This window comes from Molossus molossus, unplaced genomic scaffold, assembly GCF_014108415.1.
Source record: "Molossus molossus isolate mMolMol1 unplaced genomic scaffold, mMolMol1.p scaffold_m16_p_7, whole genome shotgun sequence".
NCBI lineage: Eukaryota > Metazoa > Chordata > Mammalia > Chiroptera > Molossidae > Molossus > Molossus molossus.
In genome coordinates, this window is record NW_023425401.1 from 80,806,919 (window position 1) to 80,821,833 (window position 14,915).

Sequence of the window (14,915 nt, forward strand, 5' to 3'; positions counted from 1 at the left end):
AAATCAATCCTTAACTGCCAATATAATGTATTCTGGGCCTTCACCTTCAAAATTAGTAGGTAGAGCCCTGGCTGGTTTGGCTCAGTGGTTGGAACGTTGGCCTATGAACCAGAGAGTCCCGGGTTTGGTTCCCGCTAGGGGCATGTACCAAAATAATAATAATAATAATAATTAGTAGGTAGTGTTTATTGAGTGCATACCATGTGCCAAGTGTGATGTTAGGTGTTTACAACGACGATCATTTTACATATAACACATTTGAAGCTCAACGGGGTTAGGTGCCTTACAAGATGTCACTTTTAACAGGGTTCTAGTTCAACCTGGACTTTGTACTCCTTATATAATACTGCCTATCAGCAGAAAATATAATTTCAAAATTTCTGCTCTCAATCTCTATCAGAAGCCTGATTGAAAAAAAAAGATACTAAAACAGTCTAAGACCTTTCTAAAAGCTCCATATATAGGGTGGGGCAAAACTAGGCTTATAGTTATGCATATGGAAAATAATATAATAAGAAATAATAATACAAAAATAAACTCTGTATTTTGTATACACACAACTGTAAACCTAACTTTGCCCCATCTTATATATTCAATGTGGTTCACTTTTATCATAATTACCTGAAATGCTTTAAATATTCTTGGGCCCTTCTCTCACTATTGTGGTTCAGTACGTCTGGAAAGAGGCAAAAAGAAATACTCACTAAATAGCAAATGAAGGAAAGTGTGGTAGAATTATTAAAAGAGCAGGCATTTGTCACATGCCTGGATGAGTTCTTAATTATGTCTCACAGTCATTAACTTTAAGACAGGAAGAATACCTGTCTTATAAAGTTGTGAAAAATAGAATTAGAATGCATTTAAAACTTGGTACGATTTGATTTGGAGATCTAAGTGTAAACAGTTATTATTCTAGGAATTTAAAGGTCATTGTGAAAAAGTTACAAGTGTGGGTCTTGTCACCTTAGTTTTTTAGTGTCCCTCTGGCTGTCATACTCTCTACAAGAGACTGGAGTATATAAATTATGAGAATTCAGGTTAAGTGGAAAGGATATATGATAAATTGAAAATATTAACAAATATGTAATACGATTAAATTTGTTTATGACGATCATGTTCTTTAAACTCATAGAGTTGGAAAATGAAAACTCAAAAGTCACATTGAAACAGACCTCTCCATTCTGAACTTGCATAGTTACATACCTCATTTTATAAATTTACTTTTACTAATTTTAAATTTTATTTTATAAATTTTGAGCTATTTTTTAGGAGTGGGCTGTTATTCTCAGTTTGAAGTCATGAAAAAATTTGATAAAAATTTATTTATTTACAAGTAAGACTGAAAAAAAAATTGTTGGGAAAGCAGAGCTATGTTCATCCAGGTTGATACTGGCCCATTAAATAGCACAGTGGTTTTAACCAGCTATAAATTCATTTAATTGCAAAGTATTTGGTTCTTATTCTCCATCTTATTTATTTTTCACATTGACAAGTTTCACTTGTAACTTTTTCACATTGACCTTTAAATACTTAGAATAATAGCTGTTTACACTTAGATCTCCAAATCAAATCGTACCAAGCTTTAAATGCATTCTAATTTTATTTTTCACAACTTTATAAGACAGGTATTCTTTCTGTCTTAAAGTTAATGACTATGAGAAATAATTAAGAACTCATCCAGGCATGTGACATAAAGATTACTCATGTGAAATTTAGTCAAACGCTTTTATGTGATCCTCATTTCTCTCTATAGTGGGGAACTATGTGACATGAGCATATTTGGCCTTTGTGAATAGATGCTGCCTCCTAGTGCTCAATGCTTACTTTTCTGTGCCCACAAACAAACAAACAAAAAACAACAACCAAAAATCAGGTTTTGGAATTTTGTAAGGGACAATTGTCGAGCAATTAATGTACGTTAGGTACTGTGCTTGAAGCTATGGGTAGATCAGAGAACAATATTAGCAAGCTCTTTTTCTTGTGAAGCTTGTATCTGTCTATAGTACTTGAATCAAATTATCCTGACTCAAAGTTTTATTATTCAAGGTCATGAATTATTTTATGAAATTGTTATAGTACTCTAGGATGTAACGTATGAGTCTTGAAATCATTTAAAGTAACTAAAAGCTCTCTTTTTACATTGGATATAATTTGTATTGAATTTTACCACCTTTTTTAAAATTTTGTTTTGTTTTAAGATTACAGAGGGTATGTAGGTTGCATAACACAAAGAAAAAAACAAAATAGGACTTTGCCAGTAGTTGTCTATAATTAGCCAACAGTATATAATCTGTGTCTCCTGTCATCATTTAGTGAATTAAGGAGTTAAGAACTAGTCTCCAAGATATCTTTCCTTAGGTGTAGCATTAAAAAATTTTAAAACATTCAATTTTTATATTGATTTTTGTTATGCCTTTTCCTTCCATATTTTTTACATGTTTCTTTTTTAACATCCATTTATTTTATAGATGTATTGCTTGCTGGAAGTGGCACACGTCAAGTATTGTTAAAGTAGAATCAAAATCCCATCCTATTATTTGTATTCCAGTGTTCTTTAAATTACATGATATGGCTTCTTTTCTCATTAGGGTAATTTTTAATTATACTGTAAACATTTTTTTAGTTTCATTTTACCTATATACTGGCTTTATGAACACCATATAAGTAAAAAGGTGCTAGATTGTTAATACATTTGAAATATGTTAAAAGGAAAATAATCCAGGAGTGGAGGTGGTGGGAGAGATCCCTGGGGGATATGACACTTTATGTGATGTATGCAAAACTAGAATGTGTGGGGGTGGGTGGGGTGTAGGCAGGAAAATAAAATGTTTCTGTCTGATGTATGAAAATATGCACAAAGTATCTCATGTTTCATCTAATATTCCTCATATTAGGAAAATCATAGATTATAATAATTTGTGCTTTACAGAAAGGAAAACTCATAAGCAAATAAGTTGCCAGAGTGCTGCAATATGGCTTACATAGCATTTTAAGATAAGTGATCTGAAAGATGTTATAGTGATAGCTAATATTTTAAATTTAAATTTTATTTTTTAATCTTCATTGTTGAGAGTATTACAGATGTCCCCCCTTCCTCTTTGCCCCCCACTACCCAGTTTCCACCGGACCTAATTTTAAAAAAATAAATATATCCTTAAAGTTAAAATTTTATTTTTTAAAAAAAGTGTTTAGGCATCTCAAGCTGACTTGTTTTTACAAAGTTTCTAAAATTTCAAAAGTTCTGCATATTTTACAAAATGTTTTAAATTCTAATATTGCTTCTTAGGTGGTCTATTGTTTGTAGTTTGTACTTACATGACTTGCTTGGCTACTACATCATTGGTAACTAAAGTTATATGTGTATTATAAATCATGATATAACTTATTTGTGTTTGCATATAAAAAATTTAGGGTCTCTATTAATAATGACCAATCATACTAGTAGGAGAGAGCTAACAGAGGTCAAGTATGATTTGAATACTATTCCTTTTCTGTCCACACAGTTTCCAAACCTGATGGTATAAGAATAATGCTCAGTCTCAATGTTGATCCCCAATTGTCTTAGAAAATAAAACTAATATTTATACTTAGATACTGATACATGGATGGATTTGAATGAACCCTCCCTGAGAGACATAGATACTTTAGATTCACAGAATCCTATTGAACCTTGAAAAGTATGGCAGCCTTTGCCAAAATTGAAGTGGAGACATAAGTCACGCTGAAGATTTTTGTTATTATGTCTACCATGACTTCAGTGGCCAACCTTAGTAGGGGGAATCTAAGGAAAACAGTTCCCCTGTGCTCTGGGGAAAGATGACATAGATATTTTCATAGCCCAATGCAGACAGCTACAAAGGATTTAGCTCTTGGGAAACAAACTGGGAGTAGAGAAAGAAGATTGATCCCTTACTGCAATGGTATTTGAATCTGATGGCTTAAGCTGGTTCTTATTAGCATTTCTTAGATTTGTTCCCTAAGTGTCCCACTTGCCTCATCCTAGTCCCAGCCCTGCTTTTGTGCACAAGAACAACAGAGCTCTCAACAGAAATCTAGCATGGTCTAGGTGATGATTTGGGCTCCACACAAAGTTCTGACTGAACTGGGAAAATGCTCTGGAAACTGGCTGAACACTTCAGTGTGAACTAAAAGAGCTGTACTCTTGAGACTCCAAATGTGGTTCACTACTAAAGATCTGGACCAGCACTTATGAAAAGTTAGCCTTTTCCTATTAATTTGAATTGTTACAAGGGTCAAGTACTAATTCTCATATATATTTGGGTATGTTTCTAGACTTCTATTTCATTTACTTGTCTATTCTGTCAGTAAAACAATATTTAATTAGTGGAAATCTATAAATCTACCTTTTTTCAAAACGTTTGTTAATATAATCATAATAGTATACCATGGTAACACCACAAATAATTCTATTTTTTGAAATCTTGAATATTTTTATTTATTTTATTGGAAATTATTAGAATAGTAAGAGAAAAGTTCACATACTTTAGATAAATATTTTCTTGTTGAAACATGAAACAGTTCTCCACTCCAACGGTTTTTTCTGAGGTTTATTATTAAAGCACATATCTATCTATCTATCATCTATCTATCTATCTATCTATCTATCTATCTATCTATCTATCTACCTACCTATCTACCTACCTATCTACCTACCTATCATCTATCTATCTATCTATCTATCTATCTATCTATCTATCTATCTATCATCTATCTATCTATTTATCATCTAAAATAATGTTGATTGAACAAGGAGATATACACAACTATTAGAACAGAAAATATCCAGAACACTGACAACACCAATTGCTGGTGAGGATGTGGAGCAATAGGAACTCTCATTTATTGCTGTAGGAATTCAAAATGGTACAGCCACTTTGGAAGACATTCTTACAAAACTAAACATATCCTCACCATACAATCCAGCAATCATGCTCCTTGATATTTACCCAAAGGAGTTGAAAACTTATGTCCACACAAAAACATGCACATGAATATTTATTGTAGCTTTTTCATAATGGTAAAAACTTGGAAGCAACCAAGATATCCTTGGTAAATGGATAAACTGTGTTACATACAGACAATGAAATATTATTCACACTGAAAAGAAAACTACTATAAGATCACGAAATAACATGTAAGAACCACAAAAGAGGGTGTGTAAGTGGACCAGTGTATTATCATTATAACCAAGTATCATTTAAGCTTAGTAGAGGAAATTTTTCATTAAACATATGTGCAGAAAGCATTTCCAATAACTAAACTCACATTTAATCATTGTTATTGTCACCTGGCTGATGTGGCTCAGTGGTTGAGCATCAACCCATGCTCCAGGAGGTCACCAGTTTGATTCCTGGTCAGGGCACATGCCCAGGTTGTGGGCACAATCCCCAGTCGGGGACAGTGCAAGAAGCAGCCAATTGATGTTTCTATCATCTAGTATAATTGCCATTATTTAGAAATGGTTTGCTTTAAAGAGAAAGAGGGAAACCTTTAATTAGTACTTCATACTAATACTTTAATTTTACTTTTTTCAACTTATGCAGACCAGAAGTAGCCAGGAATTGTTTATAGCTTGAAGGGTCCTGAGAGATGGGAGTAAGTGTCCCAATAGAGCTCAATTCACTTTTAATGGATGGATAAATGAATGAATTAATAGATAAATGCACTTGAAGACCCCAAAAGTTTAAAATGAAACTATAAAGAAAAAGCAATAATTTTGATGTTGGAATATCATCTTATAAGTTTGCTGCTATTATTATTATTTTTTTTTTTACATTTTTTTTCCTCATCCGAGGACATTTTTGCATTTATCTTCAGATGGAGTGTGAGAGACAGAGGGGAGAAGAGAGAGAAACATCGATGTGAGAGAGACACATCGACTGGCTGCCACCTACACAACCTCAACCGGGGCGGGGACAAATTGCAACCGAGGTACATGCTCTTAGCGGGAACCGAACCAGGACTCTCTGTTCCACAGGCCGACACTCCAACCGCTGAGCCAAACTAGCAAGGGCTGCTATTAATTTTTAATAGTCACAATTAGAACTTAAGTCAAATCTTTGCAAAATTTATAGGACATAGTGAAACTATATTTCTTAATTTCAAAGAGATATCATCTATTTTCAATTAATTCAAAGAAATTATTCTAATGAGAGAGATTACCTTTATATTTGTAAGATTTGTATTCCTGCACTTCCGTGGGAAATTTTTCTTATACTAAGCTTATATGAGAACTCTGTAAAAAAATTAATGTTAATTATTGAAATAGAAAAACTAATGAGGAAAGAGGAAAAATATTAACCATAAACAAATGTAAAAAATAACCACTTGTACATTTAAACAAACAAACTTCCCTGTCGCATTCATTTAGAGGTTTTTTTACCCCTTCCGAAATCTTGTTTATATCCTCTAAGAATCAGTGTTATTATTCCTTCTAATTTTTATTTCCTCTTTACATTTTTTCTGAGAATAGTAGTATTATAGCATATTGAAAACAAACCTAGATTACTGGTTCTTGCCAATTTTCTTAATGTAAATACTCCTATTTCTGATTTCAGGCCTTCAACAGTTCCAGGATATTTAGTAATGGGTCCCTTAGTATGAAGTGAGTCAACTCCAGCCCACTACTGTTTGGGTGGTATTAGAAAGTGAGGAACAGAGACTATTTAGAAGTCCATAGTAGTAATCAAAATAAGAGATAAATAGACAGAATTAAGGCAGTAGAAAGAGGAGAGATAGGTTCCAAATAAAATACATAGAAGGGAGCTAATGAGAAAATAACCTTTCACATGTCTTTATATCCCTCAAATGGATATTGGACTTCTGTGTTCTGATGGTTGTTCTGTTGAGTAGAGGCGATATTGCCCTAAACAGGGTGGATATTTTCTTTGTCAGTCATCCAAGTGAAAGATACATCTTGGACTAAGAAGTGAAGAATTGTGTTGTGGGTCTTTATTAAGGGAATTCAATGGCTTCTTGGGCCTGGACTCAGGAGATTTTATCCTCACCCAAGGACATTTTTGCATTTATCTTCAGATAGAGCGTGAGGGAGAGAAGGGGGAAGAGAGAGAGAAACATCGATGTGAGAGAGACACATTGAGTGGTTGCCACCCACACGACCCCAACCGGGGCCAGGGACAAACTGCAACCAAGGTACATGCCCTTAGCTGGAACTGAACTCTGGACTCTCTGGTGCACTGGCCAATGCTCTAACCACTGAGCAAAACCGGCCAGGACTGTACTCAGGAGATTTTAAACATGCACTAGGGTAATGTTCTCTAAAGTAATTTGAGGGGATTGGCAAAATAAGATAAAAACAAAAAAACAAAAAAAACACAACTCTGTGTGCATTTTATTGATCGACATACTCAATATATGTGTTCACGTGTCAGTACACTAATAAATTATGCCTATTATAGAAAATAAAGACATATCAATTTTCAAAGGAATGTATAATAATAGGTGCAAAGAGGTTCTGCTACTTTCTTTCCTCACCCAGTGGATTATTTTTATATGACTTGAGTGTTATGTACTATTCTTTGGAAATCCCCGAGGGTATAGAACAAAGGTTGATGCTGTTACATGGTAATTCTCTCATGGCCAGAAAGCTGCCTACTGAAGGCTCCTGTGGAGTTGGACTGGGCTCTGTGGTTTTGGAAAACAGTAACCTTCGGTGGGCCAGTTTCACATTAAGTTCTGTATTCCCATTCCCATCTGCCACCCTCAACTTTCTCATTAAGCATTACAGTCTGCTTTCTACCTAGGCTCCACAGAGTTAAAGAAAAGTTGTGTCCAAAATTGCACTCAAGAATTCAAAAGGTAGATAGAAGCAGAGGTTATTAGTCACATAATTATCCATTCATTTGATAAACTTTACTGTTCGCTTAATGTCCCCTATCCTGAAACAAAACATTCAAAATCATCTGCCTTCTCAGAATTTACATTATGGTGGCAGGAAGAGCATTCCAGGGAAGGGGAGCAACAAAGTCTGAGGCTATAACACAGGAACGTGCTTAGTGTGTTGGGAACAACAAAGAAACTACTGTGGCTGGAGCAGTGTGAGCTTAAATGAGCAGAAGGTGTTGAGGTCATAGAAGTAAGGGGTGGGAGGGTCTGGAGGAGTAAGGTCACAGATTATGTAGAACATTGTGGAGAATTATAACAAATGTAGCTTTTCCTATGAGGGATTTAGAAAATACTTGGCAAAATTTTAGCAGACAAGTGACATCATCTGAAGGCATTTTAACTGAATCATTCAGGCTGTTGAGTTCATAAAGATTAGAGCAAGGGTGGTGTATAAGGAAAAAGCATAAAGACCAGTCAAGATTCTAACATAAAATATTAAAATAAAATAATGCAAATGAGAGTGATGATATTGGCATGGACTACATGGATAGCAGTGGTCAAATTTTGAATGTATTTTGGAGGTAATGCACTCAGGTTTTGCTAACTGATTAGATTTGGACTTTGAGAAAGAAGGAAGTCAAGGATCACACAAAGACTTTTTTTATCCTCACCTGAGGACTTTTTTTTTTTTTTTTTTTTTTCACTTATCTTCAGATAGAGCGGGAGGGAGAGAGGAAGAGAGAGAGAAACATGAATGCAAGAGAGGCACATGGAGTGGTTGCCACCCACACGACCCCTACTGGGTCTGGGCAAAACTGCAACCGAGGTACGTGCCCTTAGCAGGAACCGAACCCAGGACTCTCTGGTCCATGGCCGCAGCTCTCACTGCTGAGCCAAACCGGCCAGGGCATCACACAAAGAATTTTGACCTGAGCAAGATGAAGTATGGAGTTACCTGTTCCTTAAGTAAGGAAAACAGCGACAGTGGAATGACAGTAGATCACTTTAGACACATTAAGTGTGAGATGCCTATAGTGAGTCCCTAGGTAACTGGATATACCAGACCAGAGTTCAGGAGAGGGGACCAGACTGAAACTCTCAGTTTTAAAGTTGATAGCATATAGATGATATTGAAAGCTTTGGGACTGAATGAGATCACCCAGAAGGGAACATAGATTAGGAGAACAAATTAAATGAATTCTGGATATATTTTGTAATTAGAATTGACAGAATTTACTGGGTGTTTAAATGTAGGTGTAAAAGGTAAGATTCAAGGATGACTCTGAGAATTTGGGGGAATAAAATGAAGTTATTGATGAATTAATTCTGGGCCTCTCCATATCAGTGATAAAGAGGAGTCAGCAAACTAGACTGAAAAGAAATGGTTAGAAAAGAAGGAATCAAACAAAAAAAAGGTGAGATATTTTAGAATCTAAGTGAAGAAAGTGTTTCAAGGAGTACACAGTGGTCTTGAAGCCTGTGTCAAATGCTACTGGATTAATATGAAAGCTGAGAAACGACAATTGGATTTCACATGATGGAGTCATGATTAATTATACTTAAAGGAGTGCTGATTAGAAACAAAAGGGTAATGACGAGTATTGCTTAGAGAACAGAGGAAGAGAAATGTAAAAAAAAAGGTAAAATTATAAGAATATAGACAATTGCAAGAGATTTTGCTATAAAGGAGAGAAATGATGCAATACTCACAGGAAGGTGTTGTCAATTTTGTTTGCTTTTAAGATGGACAAATACGAGCATGTATTTACACTAGTAGGTATTAGTCAACAGAAAGGCAAACTTTATTATTATTTTTCTATTTTATTTTTTTCCTTTTATTTATTTATCTTTTTAAGTTATTTATTTTTGTTACAGGTGTTTCTCCTTTTTCCCTCACTAATACCCCTCCCCCCCCCGCCCCCGCAATCCTGTCTCCAGGTTTGTTGTCCATGTCTATTGTTCATGAATACATGCATATAAGTTCTGTGGTTTATCTCACCCCCACCATTCCCTCTTCTGAGGATTGTCAGTCTGTACCCCACTTGCACATCTCTGGAACTACCCCATTCCTCAGACTGTTGTGTTCATTATATTCCACAAATCAGTGAGATCATATGATACTTGTCTTTCTCTGTTTGGCTTGTTTTGCTTAGGATGATACTTTCCAGGTCCCTCCATGTCGTCTCAAAGGATAAGAGATCTTTCTTTCTTACAGCTGCATAGTACTGCATTGTGCATATGTACCACAGCTTTTTTATCCATTCGTCTACTGAAGGACATTTGGGCTGTTTCCAGATCTTAGTTATTATAAATAGTGCTGCTAAAAAAAACATGGGCACATATATTCTTTCTGATTGGTGTTTCAGGCTTCTTAGGGTATATTCCTAGAAGTGGGAGCACTGGGTCAAATGGAAGTTCAATTTTTAATTTTTTGAGGTAACACCATATTGTTTTCCATAGTGGCTGCACCAGTCTGCATTCCCACCAGCAGTGTACTAAAGTCCCCTTTTCTCCACACCCTCGCCAACACTTGTTGTTTGATGATTTGTTGATGGCTGCCATTCTGACAGGTGTGAGGTGATACCTCATTGTTGTTTTAATTTGCATCTTTCTGATGATTAGTGATGTTGAGCATTTCTTCATATGTCTCTTAGCCATTTGTACGTCCTTTTTGGAGAGGTGTCCTTTTAGTTCCTCTGCTCATTTTTAATTGGCTTCGTTGTCTTTCTTTTGTTGAATTGTATAAGCACTCTATGTATATTGGAAATTAACCCCTATCTGATATATCATTGGCAATTATGCTCTCCCATACAGTGGGTTGCCTTTCCATTTTGATGATTGTATCTTTTGCTGTGCAGAAGCTTTTTAGTTTGATGTAGTCCCATGTGTTCATTTTCTCCTTTGTTTCTATTGCCTTAGGTGATGTATCAGTGAAAATCCTGATGCGTATTATGTCTGAAATATTGTTGCCTACATTTTCTTCTATGATTTTTAAGGATTCATGAGTCACATTTGAGTCTTTTATCCATTTTGAATTTATTCTTGTGTATGGTGTAAGTTGATGGTCTAGTTTCTTTTTTTTTTTTTTTGCATGCAGTTGTCCAATTTTCCCAACACCATTTATAAAAGAGGCTGTCTTGACTCCATTGCATGCTCTTGCCAACTTTGTCAAATATTAATTGAGCATAATGCCTTGGGTCCATTTCTGGGTTCTCTGTTCTCTTCCACTGGTCTATATGCCTGTTCTTGGGCCAGTACCAGGCTGTTTTGATTACAATGGCTTTGTAGTATAACCTGAAATCTGGTAATGTGATCTCTCCAACTTTGTTCTTCTTTTGCAAGATAGCTGTGGCTATTTGAGGTCTTTTTTTTTTTTTTTTTTTTTTTTTTTGGTTCCATATGAACTTTTGAAGTATTTGTTCTAGGTCTGTGAAGTATGTTGTTGGTATTTTGATGGGGATTGCATTGAATATATAGATCGCTTTGGATAGTATGGACATTTTAATGATGTTAATTCTTCCAATCCATGAACAAGCTATGTACTTCCACTTTTTTATATCTTCCTCTATTACTTTTTTCCATAACTTGTAGTCCTTTATTTCTTTGGTTAAGTTTATTCCTAGGAATCTTAATTGTTTTGCTGCGATGGTAAATGGGATTTTTTTTTAGTTTCTCTTTCTGTGAAGTCATCATTGGTGTATAAGAATGCCCTCAATTTCTTGACGTTAATTTTGTATCCTGCTACTTTGCCAAATTCATTTATTAAGTCTAGTAAATTTTTGATGGAGTCTTTAGGGTTTTCTATGTATAGTATCATGTCATCTGTGAATAATGACAGTTTCACTACCTTTTTTCCATTTGGATCCCTTTTATTTTTTCTTTCTGTTCGATTGCTGTGCTAAGACTTCCAGTACTATGTTAAATAAGAGTGGCAAAAGTGGGCATCCTTGTCTTGTTCCTGTTCTTAAGGGAAATGCTTTTAATTTTTGCCCATTGAGTATGATTTTGGCTGCAGGTCTTTCATATATGGCCTTTATTATGTCAAGATATTATTTCTCTGTTCCCAGATTGCTGAGTGTTTTTATCAGAAATGGGTGCTGGGTTTTGTGAAATGCTTTTTTAGCATCTATTGATATGATCATATGATTTTTATCTTTCATTTTGTTTATGTGGTGTATCACATTTATTGATTTGTAAATAGTTTACCAGCCTTGCATCCCTGGGATGAATCCCACTTGGTCATGGTGAATAATTTTTTTGATGTATTGCAGGATTTGGTTTGCTAGTATTCGTTCAGGATTTTGGCATCTATGTTCATCAGGGATATTTGTCTGTAGTTTTCTTCATAGTGTCTTTTTCTGGTTTTTGAATTAGTATTATACTGGCCTCATAAAATAAGTTTGGAAGTCTTCCTTCTTTCTTGAATTTTTGGAAATAGTTTGAGTAGAAAGGGTATTAGTTCTTTGAATGTTTGGTAAAATTCCCCCATGAAGCAGTCTGGGCCTGGGCTTTTGTTTGCTGGGAGAGTCTTGATTACCAATTCAGTTTCCCTAGTTGTTATTGTTCTGTTCAAGTTTTCTATCTCTTCCTGGTTCAGTTTTAGGAGACTATGTGTTTCTAGAAATTGGTCCATTTCACTTAGACTGTCGAATTTGTTGCCATATAATTGTTCATATTATTTGTTCACGATCCTTTGTATTTCTGTAGTGTCAGTTATTATTTTTCCTCTTTCATTTCTGATTTTTTTGTATTTGGGTTCTCTCTCTTTGTTTCTTGGTGAGTCTAGCTAAGGATCCATCAATCTTGTTTATCTTTTCAAAGAACCAGCTCTTAGTTTCATTGATCCTTTGAATTGTCTTTTTGGGCTGTATGTCATTTATTTCTGCTCTGATCTTTACTATTTCCTTTCTTCTATTTGCTCTGGGGTTTCTTTTTGTTTGCTTTCTAGTTCTTTAAATTGTGAGATTAGATAGTCCATTAGAATTTTTTTTTGTTGTTTCTTGAGGTAGGCCTGTAGTTCTATGAACTTCCCTTTCAGTACCGCTTTCGCTGAATCCCATAGATTTTGTGTTGTTGTGTGTTCATTTTCATTGGTTTCCAGGAAGTGTTTAATTTCATCCTTGATCTCCATGGTAATCCATTCATTGTTCAATAGCATGCTATTTAGTCTTCATGTTTTCAAATGTATTTGCATGTTCTTATTGCAATTGATTTCTAGTTCCATGCCATTGTGATCCGAGAAGATGCTTGATATGATTTCAATCTTCTTGAACTTGTAGAGACTTCGTTTTTACCCTAACATATAATCTATCTTTGAGAATGTTCCATGTGCACTTGAGAAGAATGTGAATTCTGTAGTTTTGTGGTGTAATTCTCTGTAGAGATCTATAATACAATTTGAGCTAGCACTTCATTTAGAGTCTCTGTTTCCTTGTTAATTTTTGTCTGCAAGATCTATCCAGTGATGTCAGCAGGGTATTGAAGTCCCATGCTATGATTGTATTGCTGTTGATTTCTTCTTTGACGTCCTCCAAAAGATTTTTATTATATGTTGGTGCTCCTATATTGGGTGCCTATTTGTTTATCAAGGTTATATCATCCTGTTGGATAGATCCTTTCAAAATTCTGTAGTGACCTTCTTTGTCTCTAGTTATGGCCTTTATTTTGAAATCTATTTTATACGGTATGAGTATTGCGACCTCAGCTTTTTTTCCCTTTATATTAGCTTGAAAGATTTTTTTCCATCCCTTCACTTTCAACTTATATGAGTCTTTTATTGTGAGGTGGGTTTCTTATAAACAACATATATGTGAGTCATGCTTTCTTATGGAGGCAGTTACTCTATGTGTTGTCATTGGAGAATTCAAACCATTCACATTTAAGGTGATAATTGATATGTACTTATTTATTGCCATTTTTATTTAGTTTGGTTCTATTTTTCTTCCTATTTCTTCTACAAATTACAGCAGTCCTTTTAGCATATCTTGCCGCTCTGGTTTGGTGTTAAAATATTCCCTTAACCTTTTTTTGTCTTGTGGTGCTATCCAGCAGCCCTGTGGCAGTGGTGGTGGCAGCCGCATTGGAAACCCAGCAAAGCTAAAGCTATGCTGGAGGTGCAGAGGGTCAGGGGAGAGGTCCCTGGCCAGCCAGGGCGTGGTGCTCCTCAGCATTGTAGATGAAGTGGCAGTGGGGCCCATATGGGCAAAAGCTGATGGTATGGAAAGTGCAGCGCAGCTCCGTCTTGTACTTGGGATGGCGGGTCTGGCTTCGGTGTTCATGGATGCCATGTGTGAACTGGCACTTGTCCCTGTACTTACAGGCACCATTCTCCTCAAAGGGGCGGCTCAGTCTTGTAGTGGCTGTAGTTGACCTGGCTGCTCCCAGGCTGCTTCTGGGTGGGCAGCAGCCCTGGCCCCCTTCTGAGAAAGAGCGGTCTCAGAACTGGCTATCCCTGGAGCTCAGATCTGGGGCTGGCTCACCCTTGAGGCTGCTGAGGAGCTAGTTCTGGTGGAACTTGGAGCTGGGCAGGGTATCCAAGTGCCTCCTGGAGAAGCCCCCACCAGTAGGGATGCCCACTGCCTTTCTGTCCAGAAAGCAGCCCCCTATACTGGGAGTACTGTAGTTGAGCATCTTGTTACTCTTGCATAAAGATGGTGGCAGACCCTGGGGTCGTGGTCATCGGGGGCACTGGCACGGGGCAGTGACGAAAATCTGGTATGTCGCAAAGGTCCGGTGCGGGGAAGGTGCAGCCTCCGGCTCTCCTGTCTGGAGTCCCACACGTCTGCTCCCGAGGACCCTCGCCTTTCTGACTCTCTATTTTTCTATTTTTTTAAAACTCATCTTTATTGTTGAATGTATTACAGATGTTTCTCCCTTTTTTCCTCATTGATCTCCCCTCCCCATTCCCGCCGCCTCCTGCCTTTCCCACACTATTGTCAGTGTCCATTAGTTATGCATACATGCATAGAAGTTCTTTGGTTTATCTCATCCCACCCTCCCTTCTCCCTTTCCTTTGAGGTTCATCAGTCTAACAAGCAATTTGCATTTCT

General features: G+C 36.2%; 1 pseudogene; it reads right to left on the bottom strand.

Annotated features, from left to right (window-relative positions):
- Positions 1-667: 667 nt before the first annotated feature.
- On the bottom strand, positions 668-14,670 carry LOC118619665 (annotated as a pseudogene).
- Between the last annotated feature and the right edge of the window lie 245 nt (positions 14,671-14,915).